Here is a 23,220-nt window from a genome sequence, read left to right as displayed (position 1 = left end):
CTCTCAGTTAACTGTTGATTTGCTTCCTCAGATACAAATAATCAGAAATAATTTTGTCTGCATTGGTATGCATGTTGCTTGTGGTGTTAGGCTTTGGAGCTCATGTTAACAGATGCCCTTGTACTTGCAAATAGACATCTATCTGTCTCTTCCCAGATTGATAATCCTGCTGATTACTGGAAGGTCGGATTAGTTCTTTGACATTCGTACACTAGATTTGTGTGGAATTATTCTACAATATCATTTCTTACACATATTTTTTTGTCATTCTTCTTGGCAGCTGGATGATTCTGTGCTAAAGACTATTGAAACATCACCTAATGAAGAGCTGAAAGAGGCCCGTGCATTGGTATTACGCATGCGACGGAGAGATTTGTACAGGGTGAATACACTTGAAAGTGCACATGCTTGCATAGTTTTAAGTTTTTCTGTTCAAATTCTAGTTAAAAAAATTATGTTAACTTTAGTGACAAGAAAATAAAATATACATGCACTAAATGTGAGAGGAGTATAATGGTAAATTTGCTTATTACAAGAAAGTATTCATTGTTACATTCCAAGTTATTTTTTAATGAAGTTATATATTGTTATAGCCTTTTTCTTTGCAGAAGTGGGCTGCATATCTAAATAAGTGTAATTTAACCTCCATAAACTTTGTACCATTTTCAGTATTATAAAGAATACTTCTAGTTGATATACTGATATTTGAAAAACTGAGAAAGAATGCATGAAACAACTTGAAATAGTACTTAAATTTAAAAATTCACAACAAAATAGTTGTACCAATCTATCCAAATGTGATTTCTTTAAAAAAGACGTAAAAATACCCAGACATTGTATTAGTCAAAGATATAGTAGTTAATCCTGAAAAACACCCAAGTCATTTGTAATTATAGAACAACTAGTGTTTAAAAAACTAGAATACTTTCAAGAATTGTAGGATTTAAGAAAAAACCCATATTTGTTTTTGCCATGTGTAATGTCCCCATTTTTATGCCTTCAAGTTCTGATATGGTTTAGCCTATCTGTTGGGTCTCCGTAGGCTAATGTGATGTTTTGGAGACCATTCAGGCTTCTACAGTTGACACTTTGGGTGTCATTCATTAGAGTTCTCCTTGCTAGTGCACAAACATCTTTGAGGATTACCTTCCAGAGGTGTTTTGGGCTCCGTTTGTACATAGTATATTTAGCAAGCCATTGGGTTGGACCTTACTATTTATAGTAAGCCATTTGGATGGTCAGCATAAATACCTTCTATCTAATAAACAGGCTATAAACCACGTGGATATACAAAGCTTCGCACTACTCTAGTCAATAAAGAAAAAACTCGATTAGAGAAACAAATTGCACCATTGAAAAGAGTGTGGACTACAAAAGGATGTAGTTTTGTGATGGATGGGTGGATGGATGCTAGGAATCATCCACTACTTAATATCATAGTAACATGCAGCAAAGGGCCTCATTTTTCGAAGGCAATACATTGTTCAGGGGAAGAAAAAAATGCAGAATTTCTTTATAACCAGCTATGTGACAGCATTGAGGTGGGGGCATCACATATAGTCCAATTTGTTACTAATGCTGCCCCTATTTGTAAAGTAGCAGGCATGTTGGTGCAAAAAGGGTACAAACATATTTTGGACACCATGTTGTGTGCAGTCGTTGAATAATGCACTCAAAGATATTGGCAAGTTCCAATGGATTTCAAATCTGATAGAGAAGGGCTGAAAAATACAAATGTTCATATGTAACCATCACCACACACAAGCCATTTGTCATAAATTTGCCAAGGTGGAACTTCTCAAACCTGTTGATACACGTTTTGCATCTTACTTCATTATTCTTGACCACCTTTGAGAAGTCAAACAAGCTTTGTGTTCCATGGTTGTTAGTGATGCATGGGTAGCTTGGAAGCTGTACATCAGATATTGCAGTTCAAGTGAGAGGTATGGTCCTTGACGAGCATTTTTGGGTTGATATTAAGTTTGTTGTGGATTTTATTAAGCCCATATGTGAGGTGATCAGATTTGTAGATTCCGACAAGGCTTGTTTGGGAGAGGTTTATGAAGCAATAGATTCCATGTGTGAAAGAGTCAAGAAGATAACAAATGCAAAAGATATTTCTCTATATGCTTTGATAGATGAAAATTTACATGCAAGATGGAACAAACTTAACACACCTCTTCATTGTGTTGCTTATGCCCTTAATCCTAAATGGTATGATATAAAAGTGACCAAAAAGAGGGCTCCACATCAAGATGGGGAGGTAATGAAAGGATCTTGGACAGCAGTTAAAAAGATGATTGGCCAAGGTGAGTATGCTTCAGTTTTGAGGACTCAATGGATTAAGTTTCCTCGTGGGCGAGATGATTTTGGTTCCATGGAAGCCTATATATGATATAAAAGTAAAGAAAGAACCTATAGTGTGGTGGTGGAACCATGGAAGTGAAGCCCCTGGATTGCAATCATATGCAATACGATTGCTCTCACAAGTAGCTTGCTCTTCATCTTGTGAGAGAAATTGGAGTACTTATGGGTTCATTCATTCACTAAAGAGGAAGCTATTAGGATCAAAGAAAACAGAGAATCTGGTTTACATTCATATCTCACTTCCTCTTCTTTGTCATGTAGATCCTGGATACAATGAGGGTCTTGTTGTGACCTATTTCACACATCGCCCCATCACAGATGGGGACCCCCTGTTTTTGCTTTTTAGGGTTTTGTCCTAGCTCTACAGTTTCATAAATCCATTTTCTCTGAGAGTTTTGAGTTAGAGTTTTGAAGTCATCTCGAGCCAAATAGATAAATCATGCTCAAATTTGTGTTTGAACGTTGTTAAAGTTCTTAGAAGGTCTAAAGGACGAGGATTGCAATTGCTTTGGGTCATTTCTAAAAACTTTCTATTTTTAGGAATTTTTTGCTCTTTTACTTTTTTCTAAATTTAGAAAGTTGTGTTTTTGCCACTTTGGGCCCAATCTGGGAAGCATCTTTTTTGGCTTGCTTTTTGCTTTTTTCTGCTTTTTTGAAAGTGGAATTAAGGTTTTGTTCCTTAGGTCATTTCATCACTGCCCATGTTGTCAGAATTGAAAAATTTGGTCTCTAAGCGTAATAAGCAGGGTAAAAACCCTAATTAGGGTTTTGTTCTAGAAGATCACTCCCCATATGATTAGTGCCCATGTCTTCAAAATTGAAAAATTATGTCTCCAAAGACAAAAAGCAAGGTGGAAACCCTAATTAGGGTTTTGTTCCAGATAAAACATGGCATGGACATGGTATAAACGTGGCTGATCAAATATATAGGTGACAATATAAGTAGGCACATGGCTGTCCAGATGAAAAATTCGCTCAAATTGGAAGGCATAGAGTAAGAGGTTCAATCAAGCAAAGAGAAAACATGTTCAACATGCTACCAAGTCCGCCTTGGCATGGAGTCTTCCAAGTTCACTCAAGCGAAGGAGAAGATGGCAAACAATTGGTAAACTCCTACCTTCAGTTAAGCAACCCATGGCAAAGGTTAATCAAACTCCTACCTTTGGTTAAGGTTAAGCCAAGCAAACATATCATTTTAGACAAGAAGAGTGTGGCAAGAGGGAGGTAAATTCCGCCTAGCAAAGGAATAAAGCAAGTTCGCCTAGACATGATGGCATAGAGAATTCCAACTCCGCCATACCTTGGCCAAGCACATGCCAAGTCCACCTTGGTACAAGAAGCATGAACCCCACCTTGTCCAAGGAAGAGCAAAATCCGCCTTGGCATGAGACACATGAACTCCACCCGATACTAGTATGGAAGCATAAGGCATGGCAAAAGGGTCTCAAAGTCCGCCTTGAAGGAAAAAAAGCATGACAGCATAGACATGGCATAAAAAATGGCAAACACTTAAAAAGCACAAGACAAAACAATGTCCAAAGACACATGAAGTCTGCCAAAGAAAAAGCATGTCTAGCATACTCCAAGTCCGCCTAAGCATATCTGAAGGTTAGCAAACAAACTTCCAAGTCCGCCCTCATAAAGCATCATGGCTTAAAGCACTTCAAGTTCGCCATGTAGACAAAGTTGCAAGGCATGAAAGCAAACAAAATAAAGCATGGCATAGAAACACCAAAGTTTGCCCATGATAAGATTAAAGCAAGGGGTTTTGACATGTAAAGAAGAAAAGCAAAGGGGTTTAGGCAAACAAGACATGGAGAAGAATTAAGCCAAAGACATAAGGAAGGAAAGGAAATTAAAGTAGGGAGAAGGATAAAAGAAAATAAAGCAAAAGAAAGCATGTCTAATGCACTCCGAGCCTTAAGTCCCCCTTGCCTAGGAGTGGAATGGCACATCCAACCTAAACTCTGCCCAAGCACAAGTTGAAGGTGGCAAGACATTAGCCAAGTCCGCCTTGGCATAATGCTATCCAAGTTCGCCTAAACCAAGACATGAAAGAGAAAAACAAAGCACATAAAGCTATCAAAGTTGAAAGGAATATTGTTCAAACAACTCTCAAGTCCGCCATGTAGAAAAGTAAGACAAGGTTGCAAAGAAGAAAAGCAAAACACATGGAAAGAAATTAAGATGGACGTCCAAACATGTGCCTATCCAAAGTCCAAAGAAAACGTGAAAATTTGCCTAAAAATTTCCCAAGCTAAATTGTCCAAACACCTTGAAAGTTTGATCAAATACAAGTTGGTAAAATGAATTGGCCAAGATGAATAAGACATTAGACCTACCAAGTTCGCCTAGGCATAAATGGAATATGCGAAGATGCCTGAGCAAGACATAAAAATTCACCCATGACCTATGGGTAAGACGTGAAGACAATCAACTTGCCATGGCGAAAGACAAAAATTGGCCAAAGGAAAAATAATTTTGACAAAAAAATTGCACATGAAATCAAGGGGTCAATCAACGAACGGGTTGGAAAATAAACTTGACACATCAAATATTTTTAATATTTTCCAACACTTAGAATTATTTTCGAAGGGAAAATAATTTCAACACTTAGATTTTCGAAAATCCAAGAAATTTTTGGAATTTGAGAGAAAGTTTCTAGAAGATTTCTAGCTTTTTTAGCTGAGGATGTAATTTTGAGAGAGAAATAAAACTCTCTATTTTGGAGAGATTTATGAAATTGTTGCGTAGAGCTACTTGAATAATAAAAAGTTCATTACTAGTATTGTTTTGAAGTCTTATTGTTATCAAGTGGTTGCATGGTTGCATATTTTCTTCAACACTTAGAATAGATTTGCTTTGAGTAATTTGCTTTGAAGTTGTTAGATGAATGAAGGATTGATAGTTTAGATTGGTGAAACTTTTCTCATACACTCTTTGGATGGATGATTTTCATTCAATGTGTAAAGTTAGCTTGAGCTTTTGATGTGGATGCTTAACTTCTACTTTGATTAATATTGTTCAATTGTTGGTATTATTCATAAGTGTGAAAATCTTGAGCACAACCTTAGAAGATTGCACATGCTTTGTGTAGTTGTCCAAGAGTGGTGAAACAAAGTGTTGTTTATTGGTTTCATCTAGTCTACACCATCTCTTGAGTTCTTAGCAGTAGTTAGAATTCCTGAACCCTTATCCTTTTTATCTTTATTTTTTTTGAAATCCCAAATCAGAAAATCCAAAAACAAAGAGCATTTATTGATAAATTCGCCTAAGTCCACCTTGTGAATGATACTAGTTCAAGCGTAAGTCCCTTTGTGTATTACCAACATATCACAACGGCCATTGAGTTTATCCACACCTCAAGACCTGACAAAATAAACCTTGGAATCACCATATGATCTTCTTGCAATCTTAGTATAAGCGGTGATTTTTCAAGAGAGGATAGAGTGTCATTGGACATTTTATTCTGTGTTCGGTGAATGATAAAACACACACCAACAAGTCCTTCAGCAAAATGGGATCAAATTTCACCTGATGGAGAAGTTGTAGCCATCGTAATTGAAGGGGTTGAAACAGATGGACTAACTGATTTACCCCCTATTATTCTACCATCCAAGGAACCTGAATTTGAGAGTGATGACTTTCTGGAGTCGAATCATTTTCATTTGAGTCAAATCATTTGACTCGTTTGACACTTCACATTTGTGTACTTAAACTTCAAAGTTATTGTTAATTCCTGTTTTGAAAGTTCAATGTTATTATATTTTCAAAATTTCTATAAATTATTAAATTATATTAAAAAAAAATTGGCATCTCCAAGTACTCCTGTCACCTATTTTGAAAAAATAGCCATACCGGTATGTCATGTCCCCTCCTTGATTGCTATACATATATCCTAAATCAAACAATTATTATTATTAATTAATATAATAATTACCAACAAATTATTATTTGAAATTTATTTATTTATTTATTACATATTATTTAATTAATATTTATTACTAATAATATCCTTGAATAAAAATACATTAAATGTGTCCTTGTGTATGATTCATGTGTATTTCCATGTATGATCAATACATGTATTGAGTGTATACTTCACGCATGCTTCATGTCTTTATATATACATATGTATACCTTGTGTTTCTATTGGGAGAAGATTCTGTTTGGGAAAAATGCCAATTGCTTGAGGACAAGCAATTTCGAGAAGGGCAGACTGTCATGTCCCCTCCTTGATTGTTATACATATATCCTAAATGAAATGATTATTATTATTAATTAATATAATAATTATTTCATTTAGGATATATGTATAACAATCAAGGAGGGGACATGACAGATCCCTTAAATGTCTTGGGAAGCCTATGAACCATGGAGAAATAGGCCAATGACAACCTCATACAACATGTGCTAGAAAGGGGACATTACGGTCTGCCCTTCCCAATATTGCTTGTCCTCAAGCAATTTCAATGCAGCCCCAAGATCACTATGTTGAACCAAACTGAAACTAAGTATGATCCCTGTGTCCCAAGTCAACTTAGGAGATCTATGGCACCAACCCCTAAAAGCACTACCCTCTTGGATACCAACACAAGAGACCTCCTGATAACAACTAGTAAGTAGAGCAATCAAATACTGCACCATCTCTGTCAACTCCTTAGGAAATCACTCTACGAAAAAACTAAACTTGAACACCATGGGAGTAAACCCCAGTAAGCCAACATTGGCTTCCTCATCTTCAATTGTTGAACTGCAAACCCAAGTGATCCCATGGTTCCAAATCAACCTCAAAAAGGAACCACCATGTTGATGCTACGCCACTCTAATATAATCATAAATTGAAACTCTTCTATCATGTGCAAGCTTGCCACTCATGTATGTACCTGAATCTCTTATGTCATTAAGCATACTCAGCATTAAATGGGGAATATTTTTCAGCATATCTCCAAATGTAATCACACACATCACTTCACAATTTTCAGCAGCAACAAGTCTGAAAATCTGATTTATACTCACTTTTCGAATGCCTTTGCTCTCATGGATTGGTAAATTCATCCAATTCCCAAGTGTTGTAGAGATCATTATGTGCACTGAAATCCATACAACCAATTGTTATCATCAATGCATGATCTGAAAATTCAATGATTAACATCATAGGAGAACTTTTATACATTGAAATGTGAGATGGAGGCCAAGGAACCAAATCTGAAAATTCATTCCCAATTGGTTGTAGGCTGCTAGAATATGGCTCATTCAACAATTATAATGCTTTCTTATTGGTTAGAGAAAGAGTGTGATCATTTGCTAATCATTTAATTGTCAACTCTTCAATGCTGTGATTCTCATGTTCATTCAAGCTTCTTGGTATATCCATACAAACAAGAACTTGGTATACCTCATGCTCCTTCTTAATGCAAATCTTCAAATAGCAAGGGAAGTTCATACCTTGTAAGAAACTTGAAGCAATGAAGACATCCTCATGCTTAGGCTTGCAATCTTGAGTATATGCAAAGTGATTTTCCAAATCCATGTCAACCTGATAATTCATATTTGACATCTTATGACAAACAAGTGCACAAGGACTACTGTTCACCATTAACAAATCAGCATTTGTTACAAATTCTTTCATAGAATTTTCATAGCATTCAATCAATTCTATTTCTCATCAATGGTGGTTGTCCTTTCCAAGGTGGCTGCCATAGAAGACTGATTTTCTGGTTGAGATTGTGTCAAACTCAGTTCTAAGTTAAGCTTGTCAATCTGATTTTCTTCTCTTTGTAGAGCCTCTTGAGTAGCTTCCAAGGTATCCTTAGTATCCACAAGCTCATAGGTGAGATTGTCAACTTCTTCTTCTTTCCCATACAATGATTCTGAATAAATTTTTGTGAGATTAAGGAGGTGGTCACGATTTGAAAGTAAGTGCAAATAATTTGACTTCATAGTCTCTATACCTTTTTTGATTACCTACAAATCAGCTTCAGTAAATTCATCTTTACCGCTTTTTTCTCTACTATCAAGTTGTCCCTTCCAAAGGTCACCTTCAACCAACATGTGCATGTCATCAAAATGTGTTAACACTGCAACTATCTTATCTTCATTGACCTTCAATTGGTTCTCCAGTTTGTGTGACTTAACAACATTAGATTCATATATTGAAATAGCTGATTTATCTTGAGGGATTTGGCTCTCATAGCAGACTTCTTCTATTATATCTTCTTCGTACTCTTGCTGATTTAGAATCAAGGCAGCATTAGAATCAAACATAGAATCACCATCATCAACATTTGGACCAATCTTTTCATGTGGAGAAAGTGGGGCAGCAATAAATGAGTCATGGAATCACCAAAAGAAGCCATTACCTTTCCGGAATTGTCAAGCATGATTTCTAAACCACCCACAAAGAGCTTCATGCAACCATTACTTGAAACAAAAATTGACTCATCATATTGGCAACTATCCTCTTCATTGCTCGACAAAACTTCTTCATCTTCAAGAATATCTTCAACGGTAGATCCACATGGAGAATTAACTTCATCCTTAGGATCAACTTCCTTGTTCAAATGGTCATTTAGAAGCAAACTTGTTTTGGCAACCTGTATTTCCTCTTAAATGATGACAAGAGAGACTTGGAAGTAGATAAAATGTCTTCCCATACCTTTTCACCCATGCATTGGTGATTAGGCTTCCAATCCTTATTGCAAGAGAAGCACAGATTTTGCCTCCTCAATTCATTCTTTCTCACTTTCAAAATTTTGTCATTGAATAAATCTTTTTCATTTTCCTTTGCTTTCTCTTTATCCATGAGAGGTTTAAATTTATCACATTGATTGAATACACTATTGACCAGATTGTAAGCAGTAGTAGATATAACCAATTATTATTTATATACAACCAATAGGAAAGTTATGAGAGGCTAGGAAATGACATCATATTCATCAATAATTGTAGTCATAATGATTCTCATGAAATCATTAATCGATTGGACATGATCTTCAATGATAGAAAAAAGAAAATGATGAAACATCTGAAAAATAAGATCATCACAACTGCAGTCAATCATGACAATACATGATCTCACCTTTGCCATCAATTCTAAATTCATAGCCCTTTTATTGAAAGAAGGACTACTGATTTCTCCTAACCCATCAAAACTTTCAATAACTACTTGAAAAATCTCTTTCACTTTATCATCTTTGTAAGGAGAGTTGTAATTCTTATAATTTCACTTAGGCAATTAGAAACAACAAGTCTTACCTCCTTATCTTGGTGTCTCAGCAATCTATGTTCTCCCAAAGAGTTCACTATTGAAGCTATTGCTATTTGGATCAGCTGAGAGGGTGATTGTTTCTCCTGATTGCAAACACTCTGCCACTTTCTCCAATGAGCTAAGAAGATCATCTTTTGATAGAGATGTGTCCCAAACACCTTTTTGCCTAATTCCTTATCACCTTCTAAAGTAGTTGGTCCATCCTTCATCATGCCTTTTCTCCTGTCTTCATTTTCACTAACTTTCTGGATTTGGTCACTGAAGAAGTCATGTTCATTTGTTTTTTATTTCTTTTTAAAGATGGATCTATACCAACCAAGATGCTCACGTAAGTACTAAAGATCTTCTAGTAGCTCTTCATAAGTCTTCATCTTTCTTGACTGACCCTTCAGGATGGCAAGATACAGCTGCTTCCATTGTTTAGCTTCCCTTTTCCTTAATCTTTCTTGGTATCTCCTTTCCCTATCATTGTCTCTCATAGAACATGCTCAAAACTGCCAAAAATTAACATGCAATGGGAACCTGTTGACTTGTCTGAAATCACATTGCTGCAAACTCCATACGGCCAACGCAGAATAGAATAGCCAACTGATTATCCTACTCTCTTGAAATAAGGAAGTCTCTAATGCTGTTTTCTGAGTTTGATCAAAGGAGACAACCTCAAGGTTTCTTTTGTCAGGTCTTGACTATGGGATCTCTTAGTGGCTTGATGTGTTTTTGCTGGAAACATAAGGGGACTTACAATTTGCAACAAGCTAGTCTACTGTGATTCTCGAATTACACAATAAAGAGCAAAAGGAAAGGTTTAGGAGATCTAAAACTAACAACACGGGTATGCGGGTAGACGGATTCCACATAACCAATTCCTGCTTGGCCAGAATAGCTCACAACCTTGCAGGAACGGTGCAATCTTCAAAGGGACTTGGAAGATTTTCAGACTAGAGACGCACGGCTAAGCACCCAATTCTGGCGCAACTCAAACGGACACCTGCAATTGAACTAAGCACAATCAAAGGCTCAGGTTAACCACGCAAAAGGATACACAATCAGCATATCCTCAGTGGTATGAGCCCAAATCTATCAAATACCTGCACACCCAAAACAGAAAAATCTATCTAAAATGCTGAAAGAAACCATGCAAACAGGATGAAAACAAGACAATAAACACCAAATCAATGTTCATATATTTGCTTCAGCTGCCATTACAACAATTTCTGCAGCATCTCTATGCTATTGCTAAGATCTAACCTATTCTAACCTCTAAGATCTAACTATCTAACAAGCTTTAATTATCTCACTATCTAACTATCTAACCCTTTACAAAAGAAAGGCCTCTGCGTTTTATAGATATTACAATTTTGAATCGAAGGCTAGGATGGACTGCATCCAAGGGTCCTGATCTGTCTTCCAAAACTGGTAGCTTTAACCCATGCCTAATCAATTCTCATTTATCCAACCAACCGCAATTTCAACCACCTACAACTGTTTTGGCATTAATTTGAGTCTATCCAATCTTCTTGGTGGTTGGGAATAGTTATCCACAAAAATATCTTGCACGGGACTCATAGGCAGTTTACAATAAAGCTGTTTCAGTTTTAAAATTGAATTTCTTGAATTAAATCCAGTTGTGCATTTTCTTGATAATGCATAAACTTGCAGCATTCAGAGTGTTCTTTTGCTTTTTGCCTTCAATTTCGCCAGTGGACTTTATCTTTGTTCAGTGGCATGGTTCCCAATGTTCGGTTGTTCTCGCACTTCTGCATCTTTTCTTTTCCAATCTTCAACGCCTGGCTTTGGATTGCTATCCTTCCTTGATTTGCGTTTGAGGTTTTTTCTCCTGGTTCTTCGATGACGTCCTGCGATCAATCAACCAATTTCACTTCATTAAATTAATTTGAAAAATTAAATAATTTAATTTAACAAACATTAAATTTAATTATGACGTCTGGCTTGAGAAGCTCTTTGTGAGATGTATCTTGAAAATGCTTCTCCTTTCTCTTCGAATGTGAAATCTGATCCTTGGTCGATTTACTTCTGCATGATTTTACCTTTGGAGTCTTGGGCGTTTTGAAATCTTCTTATGGCATTTGAATGGTTTCTTATAGCGCGATTCTAGAGGTTTGAAGAACTTCTGCAAATTTTAAAACTCTAACTCTCATGCTTTTCTGGTGAATTTCGAAGAACTTAGACGTTTTTGAACTGGAGATATTTTCAGAACATGGGGAGTTTATGCAAACTGAAGGGTAATTTTCGAACCTTGAACACTTCTGCAAATTAAAGACAACTTCGGATCCTTTGTAAGATTTTGCAAACTCGGAGCATTGAACGTTTTTGCAAGTTTTCAAAACCTTTCACTTTTGGCTCCTAGGTCCGATTTTGAGGATTTAATATGAATTTCGGACTTGGAGGAGTTTTTGCAACTTTCGACGCTTTTCACATATTTCACATTTCACCCCAGGGTCCGAAAATGAGGACTTAAGGCGAATTTCGAACCTTATGACATGTTTGGCGAATTTTTAAAGAAACTTAGGACCTGGGGGATGATTTTGCAAACTCGATACACTTTCCCATTTACCCCCCCAGGGTCCGAAAATGGATGCTTAAGGCGAGTTTTGGACCTTGCCATCCTTTTGCAAATTTCGGAGCTTACACATATTTTGCAAATTTTAAAGGCAACTTCGGACCTAAATGCCACTTTGCAACTCTTCACATTTTTCAATTTTCTCCCCAAGGTCCGAAAATGAGCATCCAAAGTGTTTTTCGGAGCTAAACGCATTTTCTTGGCGAACTCTACCATTTTCGGAGCTAAACCACCTTTTTGCAATTTAAAGAAAACTTCGGACCACTAGACATGTTTGCAAATTTGGAGTTTGAAGGCGTTTTTGGAGAACTGGAGGCATTTCGGACCTTAGCGCATGTTTCGCCACTCAAGAAAACTTCGGAGTTTTAAACGCTTTCTATAATTTCTACGAATTTCGGACTTTTAACACTTTTTCGCGACTTTTCCTAATCTTTAAATTTCAGCCACAGGGTTCGAAATTGGGCGTTTAAGTGAAATTCGGACCTAAAAGCACTTTTGGCAAGTTAAGTGAATTTCGGACCTCCAGCCGGTTTTGTCAACTTTTTCACTTTTTGGCCCAGGGTCCGAAATTGGAGGAATTAAGTGATTTTCGGACCTTTGGGGGCTTTTTGCAACTTTTAAACATTTTCCAGTTTTTGCCTCTGGGTCCGAAATTGGGCATTTTGGGCGATTTTAAACGTTTTTCTCAAGAAGTGCGAGTTTGGGCACTTGGGCAAGTTTATCCAGATCTCGCTGAAGGATCATTTCATGGAATATAACATTTAAGTATCTTATACTTTAACTTATATTCCATATATACTTTCAGGATGTTTGAGAGTGGTTTCAGACCTCCAAGAGTTATATTGCAAATTCTAGTTTTTGGAGGTTTCCTCAGTTTTCAAACTTAGTCAAATTTCAGGATCAGAACATTCCAAACTTAGCCAAATTTCAAGATCAGGACATTCTAGACTTAGCCAAATTTCAGGGTCAGGAAATTCCAGACTTAGCCAAATTTCAGGGCATTTGGAGATCAAGATGACATTGCAGACTCCATCACTCACCAACTTGATCCTTCATATCCCCTTCCTCTTCCACAAAGACAGAAAGGCACAAAATCGGGGGGTCCCTGTCCAAGACGGGGATGGGTGTGCGATTCGCACAACAGAACCCATTATTCCAAATAGCTTCAAACTGACATGCAATAGTTACCCACTTTCGGAAATTGCCTAAACCTAACATCCAACTCTATCCCGCTAACATGCAACTCTAACCTGCTAATATGCAAGGCTTCAAAATGACATGCAAACATCTGGGTAGTCTCAAATCTAACATGCAAAGTAAAACCATTTTCTGAAACTGATAAAAATTGCCAAGCAATCAAACCCACAAATTTGTACTGCTCGAAAATGGCATGCAAAAGAAGCCCACTTCATAATACTAAATTAGACTGTCATGCAACTATCTAGGTGTCTGAATAGAAGACATGCACTGATAGGAAACAACATGCAAGATCTTGGGTCACCTCCAAATTGACTTGCAAGTGTGGCTAGGTCACCTCTAAACTGAAATGCAAGTGTTACCCACTTCCGAAAATTGCCTAAAATTGACTTGCAAGCAATTGGGCATCTGTAAATCACACATGCAAAAACTATTCACTCACATGCAAACACAGGATGGCAGGATTTTTTGCTCTGATACCATTGTAATGACCACCCCTGATTTTTTTTGCTTTTGGTATAATTGGAACAAGATATGCTAATGTTGAATGTTAGCTTCAGATTACATGCATGCAACTTAAACCAAGATATGCAATTGCCTTTAAAGATAAACAAGCTAATTGAGTGGGGAATGTCCACATCAACTCAATTCAGTACAATAACATAAATTAGAAATTAAGCATGCAACTATCTAAATGAGTGGGGGTTTGTCACCAATGTCGCTATGATGAAAGCTTAAGATATGCAATAAGCATGAAATTACAATGCAGCATGCCAACTAGAAAAAATGATGATGAAAATCAATTACAATCTTATATCTAACATACCCAGTTGTTGGTAAGTGAAAATAACATACATGCAACAACAATACCAACAAATGAGGGTTTCCAAACCCTAGCCACCTACACCAAGAAGAACTGCAAAATGGACGGCTAGAAGTATGAATGAGTAATAGCACCACAAACTAATTATAAACCTCTACAAACTCCTTGAAGATGTACAACCAGCCTTAGAGGGAACGACCCAATGATCAAACCCACATATATGCAATCAACTCTACAAACTCCTCAATCAACCCTCACATATGGTCTCTAACACTTTGCTGTTCAAAGAACTAAAAAATATCAGCACCATTGAAGCTCCACGGTGATCTCTATGTGAAATCACCAAGTTATCCTCTAGGTTGTGTCTTTTAACAACGTGAAGAATGTGGACTGCAAGGTTTTCCGTCCTAAAAAACCAAGAAGAAGAAGCAACAACTCCTTCGAAATCAGAAGCATAAACAATATCCAATTCATCAACAACCAAACAAGCTGAAAATGAACTCTTAAGAGTCTTTTATAACTTTCTTGGGAGAGCTCACACACTTTTATAGCCAATGTGGGATAAACAGATACATATTCAAGTCCCCAAGTACTTCTAGTGAAAGTGAACTTTTAATTTTCAAATAACTTTTCCCTTTACCTAAGTGTCCACATTAATAAAGTTGAATATTTAATTTAACTTTATAACTTAACTTTATTGTGAAATTAATTAATTAATTGCAAGCGATTATTAAAATCTCCAGTCAAAATCAACACTAACATCAACAAGATATTATTAATGAGTTCTTTGTCGATCCAAACTTGGCCTAGTTGACTTACTATAAATAGTAAGTATCCCAAAAACACACCAAAACACCTCAAAATCGCTTGCAACTGAAAGTGTCTAGGCCAAATATCCTCAAGATCCCTTAAATGTCCTAGATAGCCTATGGAACCATGGAGAAATAGGCCAATGACAACCTCATACAACATGTGCTGGAAAGGGGACATTACAAATGATTTGCTAACTTGGTTTGGATTTGTATTTTCTTTCACGATAATGATGCTTTGTTTTCTTTATCATATTGGGAGACATCAATTGTTCCGTACGTGATTCTTATAAAGGATTGATTTTGTTGGTTGGATAGTTATGATTTATCATATAATATATGATCAATGATCGAATGCTTACTATTATTATGTTGGTGTTCCTGGACGACTTCATATATAATCAATATGCTTGTTTTATTGTTCCATGTCAATGCTTATTCTTGATGGTCGACCTTACTTCCTTATCATGTCGATCATGCCTTCATAATAATCGGTTCATTCATTACTTGTGCTCCAATGTCCCTGTGACTTCTTGGTCCATTCCTCATAATGGTAAGCCATGCAGATTAGTGACTCTGTTCTGTATGTGCTTTCATTTCTTATGCTAATAAACGGTGGAGGCTCAGATTAATAAGTTTCAATCTTTAATTAAAACTTATCAAATCATATATCATTTTAGGTTCTAATGCAAAATGTTTCCTATGAGTGAACCATAGTTCTCTTCAATTAAATCTGTACTAAAAGAAGACCATTGATGATAACAATGATTATATCATAAACAACTAAATTTAAGTCTTTCTTTACTTATCTTTTCCTTTAGGTACATAGACATGAAAAGGGGTTTTTCCAATTATAAATTTTGTCAACTTCAGTTGTTTTTTATTTTCCCAAGCTAATCTAAGTTGATTTTTTGTACATAGTTCAATATTTAAAACTATGTTAACATTGCTAACTATTTTTTTATGCAGTACTGCAACGAGTATCCTGTTCCCATTGAACATTTAGAACATTTTAAGGATGTGACTCCCCAAGATATCATTTGTGCACAGGTTTATGTCTGTTTCTGTCCATGTTTCCTATGAAGTTCTCTTTACCCATCACGTGTTTCACTGGGTAAATTATTGATAGTAATCTAAAAATTCTGTGATTTCTAACATTTGAAAAATCACCTGAAATGTGTTAGACAAATTCTGGAACAAACCTGAAGGAAGATGACATTGCGGTCAGCAATGTTAAGATTGATCTTAGTAAGGGAAGAGAGGATCCCATTGAGAGGTAAAATACCAATCAATTTTAGATTATATGGACAATAAATTCTTAGAGCAGTATAAATCAAAATATTACAGAAGTTTATGGTCTTATTTGATTTGTCTAATTGCCATTTTTAGCTAATTCGTCTAGAGAAACTAACTACTATTTTAACAATTTTGAATTGCAGCGTGCACTTCTTTGAGGTACTACTACTTTCCATATGTTCAATCCACGAAGCAGTCTATTGATGAAATTGTAGCTTAGTTTAATTATTTGTATTGCAAATGTAATTTTCTTACAATTTGTAATTTATATGATTTAAGTTTTTTAGAAAGCATATAAGTTGTTCTTTACAATTATGCATTTTGGAAATATGATTGATATTAGTGGCTCTTATTAGCTTATGTATATGTGTTAACATTCCAATTTACACCTTTCAATGCAGCACAAAACAAAATAGATGTGTGGTAGAACTGCTATTCAAATTAGAAGGGAAAACTTGAGACTTAGAAGCTCTAATCATATATATATACCTTCTATTTGCAATTTGTACAGGTTTGTTTTCTGGGGTAGTTCATGCATGGTAAACAAAACTAAAGGTGTCTTTTAGATTTTCACTCAACGCAAAAGCGGGGCATTCACCTATGCTCAAGCCTCAAGGCAAGAGGATTTTATGCATTTTGATTAGAAGTCAATATAGTGTCCCCTTCTCACACGTAATCAATTATTTGGCCTTTATCTTATTTCCCATATTTTCCTATAAGCTAATTGGCATTAATAAAAGGGAAAAGTAATTTAAATAATTAAGTTGTCTAAAGTTACTTTTTATATTTTTATATTTTTATATTGACAGCTAATATTAATTATTTAAAAAGTGACTTAATGTTGTGCAAAAAAGGAGGCATTAGGCTCAAGGAGGAAAAGGTGGCGTTTTTGCACACCTTAAAATGTTTTTAAAATATTAAAGAGGATATGAAGCCAAAAAAGATAAATTAATATTTTATTCATTGGAAAGGTTATAGAAGGAGAAAGCTGTGGATAGAAAAGGGTTGCCATTTTCATAATTTATATTTTCATTGAGGAGATTTGAGTTTTCTAATTTTTTGAGAACATAAACCCTCTAGAAATTCCAGTTTCGAGGACGAGAACCCTCATAGCTGGTTAGGGTGATTTCACCTTGAAATCACTATTGTGCTGAAAGTGGAGTTTTACAATTTGGTGTTGAAGATGGATTCCTTTGGTGTACTTTGAATCGTTTCAAGTTTTGATATTGGTGTTTGATCTTTTAAGTGGTTTTTTTGAAGAGATTGAAGGGAATTTAAGAGCTTGGAAGCAAGCCGTACTATTCTAGTTGGCTATAGTAGTATAAGATTTTTTGAAAAAAATCGAGAAACCAAAAGTATAAGATTTTTTTTTTAAATCGAGAATAAATCGAATTAAAAAAAAAACATTAAAAATTGTAGAAAAAAAAGAAAAACTATATTTTAAAAAAACCTAAGGGCATTTCCATAGCATAGAGATATAAAGAGCAAATAAAATAGAGTTTAACCCATGAATTGTAGAAAATATTTTTTGTTGTTTATATTCATATTGCTGATTACATAGGCAAATATTCAGTTAACATTTTAAGAGAGAAGTCACCAAATACACCAAATAGTTGTCTAAGTCTGAGATCAAATATTAGCTTAGTCTATGAAGTAACTGAGATCAAAAGTTAACAGACAAATAGTAAAAGTGGAAGCCATTTTGAAGTGATCCAAGAATTTCATTGTGATTGAGGAAAGGAGTTTTGTAGGCTTAATTCAATATTTTAGAAAGCTTATCATATTATATTCCACAATTGCAATGCTTTATATCATAGCAACTAAAATCGTTTGGGGAAAATACAGGCAAACCAAAAGTATAAGATTTTTTGAAATAATGGGTAAAAAAATTGGATTTTAAAAAATCCTAAAAAATTGTAGAAAAATAGACACAAAACTACTTTTCTTTAAAACTTAAGGGCATTTCCATAGCATAGAGATATAGAGAGTAAATAAAATAGAGTTTAACCCATGAATGGTAGAAAATAGATTTTTGTTGTTTATATTCATATTGTTGATTACATGAGCAAATATTCATTTGACATTTTAAAAGGGCAGTCACCAAATAGTTGTCTAAGCTTGAGATCAAAGATTAGCTAAGTCTATGAAGTAGCTGAGATCAAAATTTTATCAGACAGAGATCCAGCTTTTGTTAGAAATTTAATAAAAGTGGAAGCCATTTTGAAGTGATCCAAGACTTTCATTGTGATTGAGGCAAGGAGTTTTCTAGGGGTAGTTCAATATTTGAGAAAGCTTATCAAATCATATTCCACAGTTGCAATCCTCTATATTCCTTGATTGGTAAGTCTTTTATATGGGGTAGAATTCAACAAAAGGCATTTGTTAGCTGAAGTAAAAGATTAGCAAGCCACTGGTTTTGCCAATACCTAGCTTGCAACTACTATTTTAGGCAGAGACAAATTTTAATGATTTTGTGTTGGAGGCTGTTTTATTACAAGTATGTAAGCTTGTTTGTCACTTTTTTGTCATTCAGATTTATTTCGTGGAGCACTTTGGATGTATTGCTCACATAATGAATTGTATGTCTTTGTTTGAGCAAAAATTAACTAGATCAATTATAAATTAAAAATCATACATACATATATATATATATATATACATATATAGTGTGTCTTTGAAAATTTAGTTCGGTTCAAACCCTTGTTGGGCCATTGAGCTCGCGGGCTTTCTGCCTTTGTTGGGTTGTTGAGCTCGTGGGTTTAAACAAGTGTGGGGAATGATGACCCCCTGAAAACGGCCTCATGGGAAGAGATCCTCTGTAAATGGTCTCTCTGGGATCAAACCAAACTAAAACCCGAGTTTCCTTCATCAATAAATAATATATATTATAATATTATATCAAAAATTAAATATGTACATTATAAATTTTACATTATTTTTTGTTTATAGTTTATTTTATAACTATTAGTATATATTCATAGTCTATAATAGTTTAAATTTTAAAACTCCTTTATTGTATTAATTATAAACTATAGGGGTTCGCTCCTTCCCTGACAAAATGCCATCTATAATAGTGCATAATAGTATTAATTTTGAAGCTAGTGTATAATATTAATTATATACTTGTTCACATCAAAACCCATGGGCTTTGGTGTGCAGAGAGATTGAGTCATATCGAAGGTGCGATTTAGAGAAGAGTATCCAGCTGTTTCGATACTAGCTCATATGCACCCCCACAATTTAGGATGATCGAGGCCCTTTCAAATTTGGTTGTTGATCGCTATTGCTCATCCCACTCCTTTAATTAGGGATTTTCAGAGGTCAAAAAGAAAACTAAGGGACAAAATAACAAACTTTTCAATGTTGATTCCACATTGACTTTGATTCCGTGTCGGATTAACCTTATTTCTAAGCAATTCAATAATTTCATGAATTTTTCTAGGGTTTTGCAAGTTTTTACAATGATTTTTTTCACTTTATTTGCCATTTTTTGGAGTTTTTAACATGATTTTAACACGACTTAAAGGAAAAATATCATTGAAATTGGGTCGACGATTGGTCAATGATTTTTTCGTGAGCCAAGATTTTTTCAGGGAATAAATCGGCTAGCTCCAAGATTCGGGATTAATCGGGTATAATCGCTTTTTTTTGCAAACTATTGCTTCTATGGGCTATGCTACCTTGCAAGCCATACCTTATGCTTGCCGCACCTATTCGCAGCAAAGTATTTGGAGTTTATTTGATATTACTTCTCTACCTTTTCAATTTCTATCAACAATATCTTGTAGGATGTGCCAGTTGGTGGACCAAAATCAAGGTCCTTTTAAAGCCATAGACCATAGTTAATGTGGGCCATACAATGTGGGAAAGGACCTGAGAGATTGGAGTTGAACCGCCCCTGTTTGTGTGCTGATAATGCCTTGCAATTGGGTTTCTAGGGGTTATTTGTTGATGAAAACTCCGAATCAGGTGGAGTTTGCTAAATATTGTAAGATATTAATGATAATGCACCTGTTGTACCTGCTATTCCACCACTCTTATGCTCTATATCAAACCTGCATTTAGTTTGAGTTCATCTTCTATCTGATTCTAATCCTTTTTTATGATGTCTGGGCTCTGTTTGGAGTGATTTCATGCATTATTTCAGTTTATATTTATTGATAGGTGTATTAAGCATGTTGGTATTGAATTTCTGAGTGTTTACCTTGCTGTTCTGACATGTCTACTGGTGTTTTTCAGTGTGCAACAGTCACAGAGATCAGTAATTTCAGCATTGGGTTGTTTGTGATATGTGAGGAAGTCTACGTCAGTGTAATCTTGCATGTTGTGCATATCTTTAGTCTATAGCTGGTGAACAACATGATATTCATGACTTGATAATGATTTTGATCTAATCAATTCACTTGCAGTTGTGTTACAAATCTGATCAAAATAATATTTTATTGTGTTGTAGCAATTGTATTTATCGTAATGTGTTTCATATCAATTTTACAAACCTAGGATGGTTATACCATAGAAGCAATGATCGGCAAAAAAACGCAATTATTCCCGATTAATCATTGATCGGGAGCCTTGCTGATCAAAACCCCAAAAAAATCGCAATTTTTTTGGTCAATGGGTCAACAATTTTTTGGGGTTTAATCGGGAAAAAAACGAAATAGTTGAGCATGATTAATCTGGAAAAAATCGCCAGTGCAGCCAAAAAAAACCCGTGAAAACTGAAAAAATGTGAATTTTTGCCTATAAGTTTGCGGCGTGAGCTCGGATTAGAGGCAGAGTGTCTGGACGACGGGAGGAAAAGCAAGAGTGGACGACAGGAAGTAGAGCTCGACGGGTTGTAGAAGAAGAAAAAAGCCATTTTCTTTGTGTAATGCTCGTTGTTATTTCTCTGCTATTTTCTTTATTTCTTTATTTTTTAAGTAGGAGGTATTTTCCTACTTAGAAGCTACTTTCGATAACTATGATAGCAGATTTATTACGAAAACTTATAAGCTACTTTTGATAACTATGATAGCATATTTTCTTTCCGTATTTATTTATTATGAAAACTTATAAGCTACTTTCGATAACTATGATAGCAGATTTTATTTATTTTCTTTCCGTATTTTCTGTGTATAATCTGTTATATAATAGTTTCTTTTTAATTTATTTGACCGATTTTAAGATTCGATTCAATCATTTTAAATACTCTTTTTTTAAAAATAGTTTTAGATTTTAACAATTTATTTGTTAATTAGAATATATAATATTAATTTATTAATATAATTATTATAATATCAATAATTTAATTTATAATGTTTAATAAATGTTTAAAATATTAATATACATTGTAATAGATTAATAGTTTAATATTTAATATTTTATAATTTAAATTATAATAAATATAAATGTTTAATAAGCTATGAATAAAGAAGAAAAATAGGATAGAGAAGGGCTGGAGTAAAATAATTCAAGGAAATATGATAATTAAAGAGAGCTGCTCTCACCGGCATCAAAAAAATATCATAGATTGAAATTGAAGCTACAATAAAATAAATACTTTAAGCTTCACAGATTTTGTTTTCAAAAAAAATAAAAATCCAATTTTATTGAGAAATAAAAATAACTAAACTTAAACTAAAAAATGGGGAGTGAAAAAGAGCAGCCGAATCACGAAAATCAGAAGGGCAGTTGCAAAGAGGAGAAGTATGGACGCGAGCATCATCTGCGAAATCCAGTCAAATGGAAAATCCTGGAAGTAGAATGGGACGAACAAAAATTGGCACAGGAAGATTCCAAGGCAGGAACCACCACTTATCAGCCCATCGACAACAGAAACTATGGGTAGAGAGACACCAAAAATTCGAAACCCAAAATCGAAATTGACTTGACTGAACATGTTGAAGAAGAAAGATTCATCTTTGAAAGCCATGCGGTCATCGCCAGATTTATTGGCTCGAAAATGTCCAGGAAAACAATTTGCGCTAGGATTGATAAAAATTGGGGGAAACACATCGTGATCAAATTCATCCCAAAAGGTTTTTTTGTTGCAGTATTCCCAGAAGATTCAGAAAGAGATCATACCCTCGAATAGAAAACCTGGTATCTGAATAATCATTCGTTATACATACAACCTTGGACTCCAAACTTTGATCCAACACTACTGGCGGTCTACAAAAAACCTATATGGATTCGACTATTTAATCTTCCAATTGAATATTGGGGCAACTCAATTCTAGAGAAAATTGGCCGAACCCTTGGTACGTTACTCGAAATAGATGAGGAAATCATAGGAAATGATCTATACATATACGCAAGGCTGAAAATTGTAGTCGTTATGACAATTCTGCAGTCAATTACAATCCTATCATCGGACGGAGAATGGAACCAACAGATTGAGGTAGAAAAAGAAATTAGGGCATGCTCCAAATGTGGAAGCAAATTACACAAATCCGAGAGATGTAGAATATTTGTGAGAAAAGCTTATGATGGGCCGCTGAGGAAACCCAAGCAGGAGTGGAGGAAAAAGGGGGGTAGCTCACAACAAAATACTTTGATGTTGGAAGCCCCTAAACATGATACCAAATCCCCAATACAACAAATGAATGATAATATTATCTAGCAGAATGTGTCTCAGAACATCACTATGGCCGAAATCAACATTCCGAGCAATACGGCTATGACAAACCAAGGTAATTCCTTAAATAATATGGTACAGGAGGAACAGGGTAATGAGGATACTATTATGGATGGTCATGTGGAGACTTGCTCCGAGACTTCGGAGTCATCTGAGGAAATGGATGACATGGATACACTGGATCCTAGATGCATTAGTCAATCTGCCAACACACTCCTAGGTAGATCTAAAGGATTGAGAGGTAGGAAGAGCAATAGGCTA

This window comes from Cryptomeria japonica, chromosome 1, assembly GCF_030272615.1.
Source record: "Cryptomeria japonica chromosome 1, Sugi_1.0, whole genome shotgun sequence".
Classification (NCBI taxonomy): Eukaryota; Viridiplantae; Streptophyta; class Pinopsida; order Cupressales; family Cupressaceae; genus Cryptomeria; species Cryptomeria japonica.
The sequence above is the reverse complement of the archived record's forward strand: the minus strand, read 5'-3'. Positions refer to the sequence as shown.